General features: G+C 92.3%; 1 protein-coding gene across 1 annotated transcript in view; it reads left to right on the top strand.

The window, feature by feature from the left end:
* The window catches only part of LOC125427888, a 91,408-nt gene that overhangs the window by 16,682 nt on the left and 62,216 nt on the right, over window positions 1-12,510 (top strand). The window lies entirely within an intron of this gene.

The following is a 12,510-nucleotide window of genomic DNA, read 5'->3' as shown; positions in this document are numbered from 1 at the left end:
TACAGCTTCACAGAGGAGAAGTTTGTGGGTGGCTATTAGCCGGGATGGGAGGGAAAGTGTTGGGGTGCAGCCTGATCTTGCCAGATCTCAGAAACTGAGCAGGGTTAGTGTCTGGAAGAGAGACCATCAAGGAAGGCTCTGTAGAGGAAGGTAGCGCAAAGCACCCTGACTTCTCTTTTGCCTTGGAAGCCCCTTGATGGGACCTCTGTAAGAAGAAGAAGAAGAGTTTGGATTTATATCCCCCCTTTCTCTCCCGCAGGAGACTCAAAGGGGCTGACAATCTCCTTGCCCTTCCCCCCTCACAACAAACACCCTGCGAGGTGGGTGGGGCTGAGAGAGCTCTGAGAAGCTGTGACTAGCCAAAGGTCACCCAGCTGGCGTGTGTGGGAGTGCACAGGCTAATCTGAATTCCCCAGATAAGCCTCCACAGCTCAGGCGGCAGAGCTGGGAATCAAACCCGGCCCCCCCCACCCCCCCCCCCCCCCACCCCCCCCCCCCCCCACCCCCCCCCCCCCCCACCCCCCCCCCCCCCCACCCCCCCCCCCCCCCACCCCCCCCCCCCCCCACCCCCCCCCCCCCCCACCCCCCCCCCCCCCCACCCCCCCCCCCCCCCACCCCCCCCCCCCCCCACCCCCCCCCCCCCCCACCCCCCCCCCCCCCCACCCCCCCCCCCCCCCACCCCCCCCCCCCCCCACCCCCCCCCCCCCCCACCCCCCCCCCCCCCCACCCCCCCCCCCCCCCACCCCCCCCCCCCCCCACCCCCCCCCCCCCCCACCCCCCCCCCCCCCCACCCCCCCCCCCCCCCACCCCCCCCCCCCCCCACCCCCCCCCCCCCCCACCCCCCCCCCCCCCCACCCCCCCCCCCCCCCACCCCCCCCCCCCCCCACCCCCCCCCCCCCCCACCCCCCCCCCCCCCCACCCCCCCCCCCCCCCACCCCCCCCCCCCCCCACCCCCCCCCCCCCCCACCCCCCCCCCCCCCCACCCCCCCCCCCCCCCACCCCCCCCCCCCCCCACCCCCCCCCCCCCCCACCCCCCCCCCCCCCCACCCCCCCCCCCCCCCACCCCCCCCCCCCCCCACCCCCCCCCCCCCCCACCCCCCCCCCCCCCCACCCCCCCCCCCCCCCACCCCCCCCCCCCCCCACCCCCCCCCCCCCCCACCCCCCCCCCCCCCCACCCCCCCCCCCCCCCACCCCCCCCCCCCCCCACCCCCCCCCCCCCCCACCCCCCCCCCCCCCCACCCCCCCCCCCCCCCACCCCCCCCCCCCCCCACCCCCCCCCCCCCCCACCCCCCCCCCCCCCCACCCCCCCCCCCCCCCACCCCCCCCCCCCCCCACCCCCCCCCCCCCCCACCCCCCCCCCCCCCCACCCCCCCCCCCCCCCACCCCCCCCCCCCCCCACCCCCCCCCCCCCCCACCCCCCCCCCCCCCCACCCCCCCCCCCCCCCACCCCCCCCCCCCCCCACCCCCCCCCCCCCCCACCCCCCCCCCCCCCCACCCCCCCCCCCCCCCACCCCCCCCCCCCCCCACCCCCCCCCCCCCCCACCCCCCCCCCCCCCCACCCCCCCCCCCCCCCACCCCCCCCCCCCCCCACCCCCCCCCCCCCCCACCCCCCCCCCCCCCCACCCCCCCCCCCCCCCACCCCCCCCCCCCCCCACCCCCCCCCCCCCCCACCCCCCCCCCCCCCCACCCCCCCCCCCCCCCACCCCCCCCCCCCCCCACCCCCCCCCCCCCCCACCCCCCCCCCCCCCCACCCCCCCCCCCCCCCACCCCCCCCCCCCCCCACCCCCCCCCCCCCCCACCCCCCCCCCCCCCCACCCCCCCCCCCCCCCACCCCCCCCCCCCCCCACCCCCCCCCCCCCCCACCCCCCCCCCCCCCCACCCCCCCCCCCCCCCACCCCCCCCCCCCCCCACCCCCCCCCCCCCCCACCCCCCCCCCCCCCCACCCCCCCCCCCCCCCACCCCCCCCCCCCCCCACCCCCCCCCCCCCCCACCCCCCCCCCCCCCCACCCCCCCCCCCCCCCACCCCCCCCCCCCCCCACCCCCCCCCCCCCCCACCCCCCCCCCCCCCCACCCCCCCCCCCCCCCACCCCCCCCCCCCCCCACCCCCCCCCCCCCCCACCCCCCCCCCCCCCCACCCCCCCCCCCCCCCACCCCCCCCCCCCCCCACCCCCCCCCCCCCCCACCCCCCCCCCCCCCCACCCCCCCCCCCCCCCACCCCCCCCCCCCCCCACCCCCCCCCCCCCCCACCCCCCCCCCCCCCCACCCCCCCCCCCCCCCACCCCCCCCCCCCCCCACCCCCCCCCCCCCCCACCCCCCCCCCCCCCCACCCCCCCCCCCCCCCACCCCCCCCCCCCCCCACCCCCCCCCCCCCCCACCCCCCCCCCCCCCCACCCCCCCCCCCCCCCACCCCCCCCCCCCCCCACCCCCCCCCCCCCCCACCCCCCCCCCCCCCCACCCCCCCCCCCCCCCACCCCCCCCCCCCCCCACCCCCCCCCCCCCCCACCCCCCCCCCCCCCCACCCCCCCCCCCCCCCACCCCCCCCCCCCCCCACCCCCCCCCCCCCCCACCCCCCCCCCCCCCCACCCCCCCCCCCCCCCACCCCCCCCCCCCCCCACCCCCCCCCCCCCCCACCCCCCCCCCCCCCCACCCCCCCCCCCCCCCACCCCCCCCCCCCCCCACCCCCCCCCCCCCCCACCCCCCCCCCCCCCCACCCCCCCCCCCCCCCACCCCCCCCCCCCCCCACCCCCCCCCCCCCCCACCCCCCCCCCCCCCCACCCCCCCCCCCCCCCACCCCCCCCCCCCCCCACCCCCCCCCCCCCCCACCCCCCCCCCCCCCCACCCCCCCCCCCCCCCACCCCCCCCCCCCCCCACCCCCCCCCCCCCCCACCCCCCCCCCCCCCCACCCCCCCCCCCCCCCACCCCCCCCCCCCCCCACCCCCCCCCCCCCCCACCCCCCCCCCCCCCCACCCCCCCCCCCCCCCACCCCCCCCCCCCCCCACCCCCCCCCCCCCCCACCCCCCCCCCCCCCCACCCCCCCCCCCCCCCACCCCCCCCCCCCCCCACCCCCCCCCCCCCCCACCCCCCCCCCCCCCCACCCCCCCCCCCCCCCACCCCCCCCCCCCCCCACCCCCCCCCCCCCCCACCCCCCCCCCCCCCCACCCCCCCCCCCCCCCACCCCCCCCCCCCCCCACCCCCCCCCCCCCCCACCCCCCCCCCCCCCCACCCCCCCCCCCCCCCACCCCCCCCCCCCCCCACCCCCCCCCCCCCCCACCCCCCCCCCCCCCCACCCCCCCCCCCCCCCACCCCCCCCCCCCCCCACCCCCCCCCCCCCCCACCCCCCCCCCCCCCCACCCCCCCCCCCCCCCACCCCCCCCCCCCCCCACCCCCCCCCCCCCCCACCCCCCCCCCCCCCCACCCCCCCCCCCCCCCACCCCCCCCCCCCCCCACCCCCCCCCCCCCCCACCCCCCCCCCCCCCCACCCCCCCCCCCCCCCACCCCCCCCCCCCCCCACCCCCCCCCCCCCCCACCCCCCCCCCCCCCCACCCCCCCCCCCCCCCACCCCCCCCCCCCCCCACCCCCCCCCCCCCCCACCCCCCCCCCCCCCCACCCCCCCCCCCCCCCACCCCCCCCCCCCCCCACCCCCCCCCCCCCCCACCCCCCCCCCCCCCCACCCCCCCCCCCCCCCACCCCCCCCCCCCCCCACCCCCCCCCCCCCCCACCCCCCCCCCCCCCCACCCCCCCCCCCCCCCACCCCCCCCCCCCCCCACCCCCCCCCCCCCCCACCCCCCCCCCCCCCCACCCCCCCCCCCCCCCACCCCCCCCCCCCCCCACCCCCCCCCCCCCCCACCCCCCCCCCCCCCCACCCCCCCCCCCCCCCACCCCCCCCCCCCCCCACCCCCCCCCCCCCCCACCCCCCCCCCCCCCCACCCCCCCCCCCCCCCACCCCCCCCCCCCCCCACCCCCCCCCCCCCCCACCCCCCCCCCCCCCCACCCCCCCCCCCCCCCACCCCCCCCCCCCCCCACCCCCCCCCCCCCCCACCCCCCCCCCCCCCCACCCCCCCCCCCCCCCACCCCCCCCCCCCCCCACCCCCCCCCCCCCCCACCCCCCCCCCCCCCCACCCCCCCCCCCCCCCACCCCCCCCCCCCCCCACCCCCCCCCCCCCCCACCCCCCCCCCCCCCCACCCCCCCCCCCCCCCACCCCCCCCCCCCCCCACCCCCCCCCCCCCCCACCCCCCCCCCCCCCCACCCCCCCCCCCCCCCACCCCCCCCCCCCCCCACCCCCCCCCCCCCCCACCCCCCCCCCCCCCCACCCCCCCCCCCCCCCACCCCCCCCCCCCCCCACCCCCCCCCCCCCCCACCCCCCCCCCCCCCCACCCCCCCCCCCCCCCACCCCCCCCCCCCCCCACCCCCCCCCCCCCCCACCCCCCCCCCCCCCCACCCCCCCCCCCCCCCACCCCCCCCCCCCCCCACCCCCCCCCCCCCCCACCCCCCCCCCCCCCCACCCCCCCCCCCCCCCACCCCCCCCCCCCCCCACCCCCCCCCCCCCCCACCCCCCCCCCCCCCCACCCCCCCCCCCCCCCACCCCCCCCCCCCCCCACCCCCCCCCCCCCCCACCCCCCCCCCCCCCCACCCCCCCCCCCCCCCACCCCCCCCCCCCCCCACCCCCCCCCCCCCCCACCCCCCCCCCCCCCCACCCCCCCCCCCCCCCACCCCCCCCCCCCCCCACCCCCCCCCCCCCCCACCCCCCCCCCCCCCCACCCCCCCCCCCCCCCACCCCCCCCCCCCCCCACCCCCCCCCCCCCCCACCCCCCCCCCCCCCCACCCCCCCCCCCCCCCACCCCCCCCCCCCCCCACCCCCCCCCCCCCCCACCCCCCCCCCCCCCCACCCCCCCCCCCCCCCACCCCCCCCCCCCCCCACCCCCCCCCCCCCCCACCCCCCCCCCCCCCCACCCCCCCCCCCCCCCACCCCCCCCCCCCCCCACCCCCCCCCCCCCCCACCCCCCCCCCCCCCCACCCCCCCCCCCCCCCACCCCCCCCCCCCCCCACCCCCCCCCCCCCCCACCCCCCCCCCCCCCCACCCCCCCCCCCCCCCACCCCCCCCCCCCCCCACCCCCCCCCCCCCCCACCCCCCCCCCCCCCCACCCCCCCCCCCCCCCACCCCCCCCCCCCCCCACCCCCCCCCCCCCCCACCCCCCCCCCCCCCCACCCCCCCCCCCCCCCACCCCCCCCCCCCCCCACCCCCCCCCCCCCCCACCCCCCCCCCCCCCCACCCCCCCCCCCCCCCACCCCCCCCCCCCCCCACCCCCCCCCCCCCCCACCCCCCCCCCCCCCCACCCCCCCCCCCCCCCACCCCCCCCCCCCCCCACCCCCCCCCCCCCCCACCCCCCCCCCCCCCCACCCCCCCCCCCCCCCACCCCCCCCCCCCCCCACCCCCCCCCCCCCCCACCCCCCCCCCCCCCCACCCCCCCCCCCCCCCACCCCCCCCCCCCCCCACCCCCCCCCCCCCCCACCCCCCCCCCCCCCCACCCCCCCCCCCCCCCACCCCCCCCCCCCCCCACCCCCCCCCCCCCCCACCCCCCCCCCCCCCCACCCCCCCCCCCCCCCACCCCCCCCCCCCCCCACCCCCCCCCCCCCCCACCCCCCCCCCCCCCCACCCCCCCCCCCCCCCACCCCCCCCCCCCCCCACCCCCCCCCCCCCCCACCCCCCCCCCCCCCCACCCCCCCCCCCCCCCACCCCCCCCCCCCCCCACCCCCCCCCCCCCCCACCCCCCCCCCCCCCCACCCCCCCCCCCCCCCACCCCCCCCCCCCCCCACCCCCCCCCCCCCCCACCCCCCCCCCCCCCCACCCCCCCCCCCCCCCACCCCCCCCCCCCCCCACCCCCCCCCCCCCCCACCCCCCCCCCCCCCCACCCCCCCCCCCCCCCACCCCCCCCCCCCCCCACCCCCCCCCCCCCCCACCCCCCCCCCCCCCCACCCCCCCCCCCCCCCACCCCCCCCCCCCCCCACCCCCCCCCCCCCCCACCCCCCCCCCCCCCCACCCCCCCCCCCCCCCACCCCCCCCCCCCCCCACCCCCCCCCCCCCCCACCCCCCCCCCCCCCCACCCCCCCCCCCCCCCACCCCCCCCCCCCCCCACCCCCCCCCCCCCCCACCCCCCCCCCCCCCCACCCCCCCCCCCCCCCACCCCCCCCCCCCCCCACCCCCCCCCCCCCCCACCCCCCCCCCCCCCCACCCCCCCCCCCCCCCACCCCCCCCCCCCCCCACCCCCCCCCCCCCCCACCCCCCCCCCCCCCCACCCCCCCCCCCCCCCACCCCCCCCCCCCCCCACCCCCCCCCCCCCCCACCCCCCCCCCCCCCCACCCCCCCCCCCCCCCACCCCCCCCCCCCCCCACCCCCCCCCCCCCCCACCCCCCCCCCCCCCCACCCCCCCCCCCCCCCACCCCCCCCCCCCCCCACCCCCCCCCCCCCCCACCCCCCCCCCCCCCCACCCCCCCCCCCCCCCACCCCCCCCCCCCCCCACCCCCCCCCCCCCCCACCCCCCCCCCCCCCCACCCCCCCCCCCCCCCACCCCCCCCCCCCCCCACCCCCCCCCCCCCCCACCCCCCCCCCCCCCCACCCCCCCCCCCCCCCACCCCCCCCCCCCCCCACCCCCCCCCCCCCCCACCCCCCCCCCCCCCCACCCCCCCCCCCCCCCACCCCCCCCCCCCCCCACCCCCCCCCCCCCCCACCCCCCCCCCCCCCCACCCCCCCCCCCCCCCACCCCCCCCCCCCCCCACCCCCCCCCCCCCCCACCCCCCCCCCCCCCCACCCCCCCCCCCCCCCACCCCCCCCCCCCCCCACCCCCCCCCCCCCCCACCCCCCCCCCCCCCCACCCCCCCCCCCCCCCACCCCCCCCCCCCCCCACCCCCCCCCCCCCCCACCCCCCCCCCCCCCCACCCCCCCCCCCCCCCACCCCCCCCCCCCCCCACCCCCCCCCCCCCCCACCCCCCCCCCCCCCCACCCCCCCCCCCCCCCACCCCCCCCCCCCCCCACCCCCCCCCCCCCCCACCCCCCCCCCCCCCCACCCCCCCCCCCCCCCACCCCCCCCCCCCCCCACCCCCCCCCCCCCCCACCCCCCCCCCCCCCCACCCCCCCCCCCCCCCACCCCCCCCCCCCCCCACCCCCCCCCCCCCCCACCCCCCCCCCCCCCCACCCCCCCCCCCCCCCACCCCCCCCCCCCCCCACCCCCCCCCCCCCCCACCCCCCCCCCCCCCCACCCCCCCCCCCCCCCACCCCCCCCCCCCCCCACCCCCCCCCCCCCCCACCCCCCCCCCCCCCCACCCCCCCCCCCCCCCACCCCCCCCCCCCCCCACCCCCCCCCCCCCCCACCCCCCCCCCCCCCCACCCCCCCCCCCCCCCACCCCCCCCCCCCCCCACCCCCCCCCCCCCCCACCCCCCCCCCCCCCCACCCCCCCCCCCCCCCACCCCCCCCCCCCCCCACCCCCCCCCCCCCCCACCCCCCCCCCCCCCCACCCCCCCCCCCCCCCACCCCCCCCCCCCCCCACCCCCCCCCCCCCCCACCCCCCCCCCCCCCCACCCCCCCCCCCCCCCACCCCCCCCCCCCCCCACCCCCCCCCCCCCCCACCCCCCCCCCCCCCCACCCCCCCCCCCCCCCACCCCCCCCCCCCCCCACCCCCCCCCCCCCCCACCCCCCCCCCCCCCCACCCCCCCCCCCCCCCACCCCCCCCCCCCCCCACCCCCCCCCCCCCCCACCCCCCCCCCCCCCCACCCCCCCCCCCCCCCACCCCCCCCCCCCCCCACCCCCCCCCCCCCCCACCCCCCCCCCCCCCCACCCCCCCCCCCCCCCACCCCCCCCCCCCCCCACCCCCCCCCCCCCCCACCCCCCCCCCCCCCCACCCCCCCCCCCCCCCACCCCCCCCCCCCCCCACCCCCCCCCCCCCCCACCCCCCCCCCCCCCCACCCCCCCCCCCCCCCACCCCCCCCCCCCCCCACCCCCCCCCCCCCCCACCCCCCCCCCCCCCCACCCCCCCCCCCCCCCACCCCCCCCCCCCCCCACCCCCCCCCCCCCCCACCCCCCCCCCCCCCCACCCCCCCCCCCCCCCACCCCCCCCCCCCCCCACCCCCCCCCCCCCCCACCCCCCCCCCCCCCCACCCCCCCCCCCCCCCACCCCCCCCCCCCCCCACCCCCCCCCCCCCCCACCCCCCCCCCCCCCCACCCCCCCCCCCCCCCACCCCCCCCCCCCCCCACCCCCCCCCCCCCCCACCCCCCCCCCCCCCCACCCCCCCCCCCCCCCACCCCCCCCCCCCCCCACCCCCCCCCCCCCCCACCCCCCCCCCCCCCCACCCCCCCCCCCCCCCACCCCCCCCCCCCCCCACCCCCCCCCCCCCCCACCCCCCCCCCCCCCCACCCCCCCCCCCCCCCACCCCCCCCCCCCCCCACCCCCCCCCCCCCCCACCCCCCCCCCCCCCCACCCCCCCCCCCCCCCACCCCCCCCCCCCCCCACCCCCCCCCCCCCCCACCCCCCCCCCCCCCCACCCCCCCCCCCCCCCACCCCCCCCCCCCCCCACCCCCCCCCCCCCCCACCCCCCCCCCCCCCCACCCCCCCCCCCCCCCACCCCCCCCCCCCCCCACCCCCCCCCCCCCCCACCCCCCCCCCCCCCCACCCCCCCCCCCCCCCACCCCCCCCCCCCCCCACCCCCCCCCCCCCCCACCCCCCCCCCCCCCCACCCCCCCCCCCCCCCACCCCCCCCCCCCCCCACCCCCCCCCCCCCCCACCCCCCCCCCCCCCCACCCCCCCCCCCCCCCACCCCCCCCCCCCCCCACCCCCCCCCCCCCCCACCCCCCCCCCCCCCCACCCCCCCCCCCCCCCACCCCCCCCCCCCCCCACCCCCCCCCCCCCCCACCCCCCCCCCCCCCCACCCCCCCCCCCCCCCACCCCCCCCCCCCCCCACCCCCCCCCCCCCCCACCCCCCCCCCCCCCCACCCCCCCCCCCCCCCACCCCCCCCCCCCCCCACCCCCCCCCCCCCCCACCCCCCCCCCCCCCCACCCCCCCCCCCCCCCACCCCCCCCCCCCCCCACCCCCCCCCCCCCCCACCCCCCCCCCCCCCCACCCCCCCCCCCCCCCACCCCCCCCCCCCCCCACCCCCCCCCCCCCCCACCCCCCCCCCCCCCCACCCCCCCCCCCCCCCACCCCCCCCCCCCCCCACCCCCCCCCCCCCCCACCCCCCCCCCCCCCCACCCCCCCCCCCCCCCACCCCCCCCCCCCCCCACCCCCCCCCCCCCCCACCCCCCCCCCCCCCCACCCCCCCCCCCCCCCACCCCCCCCCCCCCCCACCCCCCCCCCCCCCCACCCCCCCCCCCCCCCACCCCCCCCCCCCCCCACCCCCCCCCCCCCCCACCCCCCCCCCCCCCCACCCCCCCCCCCCCCCACCCCCCCCCCCCCCCACCCCCCCCCCCCCCCACCCCCCCCCCCCCCCACCCCCCCCCCCCCCCACCCCCCCCCCCCCCCACCCCCCCCCCCCCCCACCCCCCCCCCCCCCCACCCCCCCCCCCCCCCACCCCCCCCCCCCCCCACCCCCCCCCCCCCCCACCCCCCCCCCCCCCCACCCCCCCCCCCCCCCACCCCCCCCCCCCCCCACCCCCCCCCCCCCCCACCCCCCCCCCCCCCCACCCCCCCCCCCCCCCACCCCCCCCCCCCCCCACCCCCCCCCCCCCCCACCCCCCCCCCCCCCCACCCCCCCCCCCCCCCACCCCCCCCCCCCCCCACCCCCCCCCCCCCCCACCCCCCCCCCCCCCCACCCCCCCCCCCCCCCACCCCCCCCCCCCCCCACCCCCCCCCCCCCCCACCCCCCCCCCCCCCCACCCCCCCCCCCCCCCACCCCCCCCCCCCCCCACCCCCCCCCCCCCCCACCCCCCCCCCCCCCCACCCCCCCCCCCCCCCACCCCCCCCCCCCCCCACCCCCCCCCCCCCCCACCCCCCCCCCCCCCCACCCCCCCCCCCCCCCACCCCCCCCCCCCCCCACCCCCCCCCCCCCCCACCCCCCCCCCCCCCCACCCCCCCCCCCCCCCACCCCCCCCCCCCCCCACCCCCCCCCCCCCCCACCCCCCCCCCCCCCCACCCCCCCCCCCCCCCACCCCCCCCCCCCCCCACCCCCCCCCCCCCCCACCCCCCCCCCCCCCCACCCCCCCCCCCCCCCACCCCCCCCCCCCCCCACCCCCCCCCCCCCCCACCCCCCCCCCCCCCCACCCCCCCCCCCCCCCACCCCCCCCCCCCCCCACCCCCCCCCCCCCCCACCCCCCCCCCCCCCCACCCCCCCCCCCCCCCACCCCCCCCCCCCCCCACCCCCCCCCCCCCCCACCCCCCCCCCCCCCCACCCCCCCCCCCCCCCACCCCCCCCCCCCCCCACCCCCCCCCCCCCCCACCCCCCCCCCCCCCCACCCCCCCCCCCCCCCACCCCCCCCCCCCCCCACCCCCCCCCCCCCCCACCCCCCCCCCCCCCCACCCCCCCCCCCCCCCACCCCCCCCCCCCCCCACCCCCCCCCCCCCCCACCCCCCCCCCCCCCCACCCCCCCCCCCCCCCACCCCCCCCCCCCCCCACCCCCCCCCCCCCCCACCCCCCCCCCCCCCCACCCCCCCCCCCCCCCACCCCCCCCCCCCCCCACCCCCCCCCCCCCCCACCCCCCCCCCCCCCCACCCCCCCCCCCCCCCACCCCCCCCCCCCCCCACCCCCCCCCCCCCCCACCCCCCCCCCCCCCCACCCCCCCCCCCCCCCACCCCCCCCCCCCCCCACCCCCCCCCCCCCCCACCCCCCCCCCCCCCCACCCCCCCCCCCCCCCACCCCCCCCCCCCCCCACCCCCCCCCCCCCCCACCCCCCCCCCCCCCCACCCCCCCCCCCCCCCACCCCCCCCCCCCCCCACCCCCCCCCCCCCCCACCCCCCCCCCCCCCCACCCCCCCCCCCCCCCACCCCCCCCCCCCCCCACCCCCCCCCCCCCCCACCCCCCCCCCCCCCCACCCCCCCCCCCCCCCACCCCCCCCCCCCCCCACCCCCCCCCCCCCCCACCCCCCCCCCCCCCCACCCCCCCCCCCCCCCACCCCCCCCCCCCCCCACCCCCCCCCCCCCCCACCCCCCCCCCCCCCCACCCCCCCCCCCCCCCACCCCCCCCCCCCCCCACCCCCCCCCCCCCCCACCCCCCCCCCCCCCCACCCCCCCCCCCCCCCACCCCCCCCCCCCCCCACCCCCCCCCCCCCCCACCCCCCCCCCCCCCCACCCCCCCCCCCCCCCACCCCCCCCCCCCCCCACCCCCCCCCCCCCCCACCCCCCCCCCCCCCCACCCCCCCCCCCCCCCACCCCCCCCCCCCCCCACCCCCCCCCCCCCCCACCCCCCCCCCCCCCCACCCCCCCCCCCCCCCACCCCCCCCCCCCCCCACCCCCCCCCCCCCCCACCCCCCCCCCCCCCCACCCCCCCCCCCCCCCACCCCCCCCCCCCCCCACCCCCCCCCCCCCCCACCCCCCCCCCCCCCCACCCCCCCCCCCCCCCACCCCCCCCCCCCCCCACCCCCCCCCCCCCCCACCCCCCCCCCCCCCCACCCCCCCCCCCCCCCACCCCCCCCCCCCCCCACCCCCCCCCCCCCCCACCCCCCCCCCCCCCCACCCCCCCCCCCCCCCACCCCCCCCCCCCCCCACCCCCCCCCCCCCCCACCCCCCCCCCCCCCCACCCCCCCCCCCCCCCACCCCCCCCCCCCCCCACCCCCCCCCCCCCCCACCCCCCCCCCCCCCCACCCCCCCCCCCCCCCACCCCCCCCCCCCCCCACCCCCCCCCCCCCCCACCCCCCCCCCCCCCCACCCCCCCCCCCCCCCACCCCCCCCCCCCCCCACCCCCCCCCCCCCCCACCCCCCCCCCCCCCCACCCCCCCCCCCCCCCACCCCCCCCCCCCCCCACCCCCCCCCCCCCCCACCCCCCCCCCCCCCCACCCCCCCCCCCCCCCACCCCCCCCCCCCCCCACCCCCCCCCCCCCCCACCCCCCCCCCCCCCCACCCCCCCCCCCCCCCACCCCCCCCCCCCCCCACCCCCCCCCCCCCCCACCCCCCCCCCCCCCCACCCCCCCCCCCCCCCACCCCCCCCCCCCCCCACCCCCCCCCCCCCCCACCCCCCCCCCCCCCCACCCCCCCCCCCCCCCACCCCCCCCCCCCCCCACCCCCCCCCCCCCCCACCCCCCCCCCCCCCCACCCCCCCCCCCCCCCACCCCCCCCCCCCCCCACCCCCCCCCCCCCCCACCCCCCCCCCCCCCCACCCCCCCCCCCCCCCACCCCCCCCCCCCCCCACCCCCCCCCCCCCCCACCCCCCCCCCCCCCCACCCCCCCCCCCCCCCACCCCCCCCCCCCCCCACCCCCCCCCCCCCCCACCCCCCCCCCCCCCCACCCCCCCCCCCCCCCACCCCCCCCCCCCCCCACCCCCCCCCCCCCCCACCCCCCCCCCCCCCCACCCCCCCCCCCCCCCACCCCCCCC

Source organism: Sphaerodactylus townsendi, linkage group LG03, assembly GCF_021028975.2.
Source record: "Sphaerodactylus townsendi isolate TG3544 linkage group LG03, MPM_Stown_v2.3, whole genome shotgun sequence".
Taxonomy (NCBI): Eukaryota; Metazoa; Chordata; class Lepidosauria; order Squamata; family Sphaerodactylidae; genus Sphaerodactylus; species Sphaerodactylus townsendi.
Note: the sequence above shows the minus strand (reverse complement) of the source record. Positions and strands in the feature narration are given on the sequence as shown.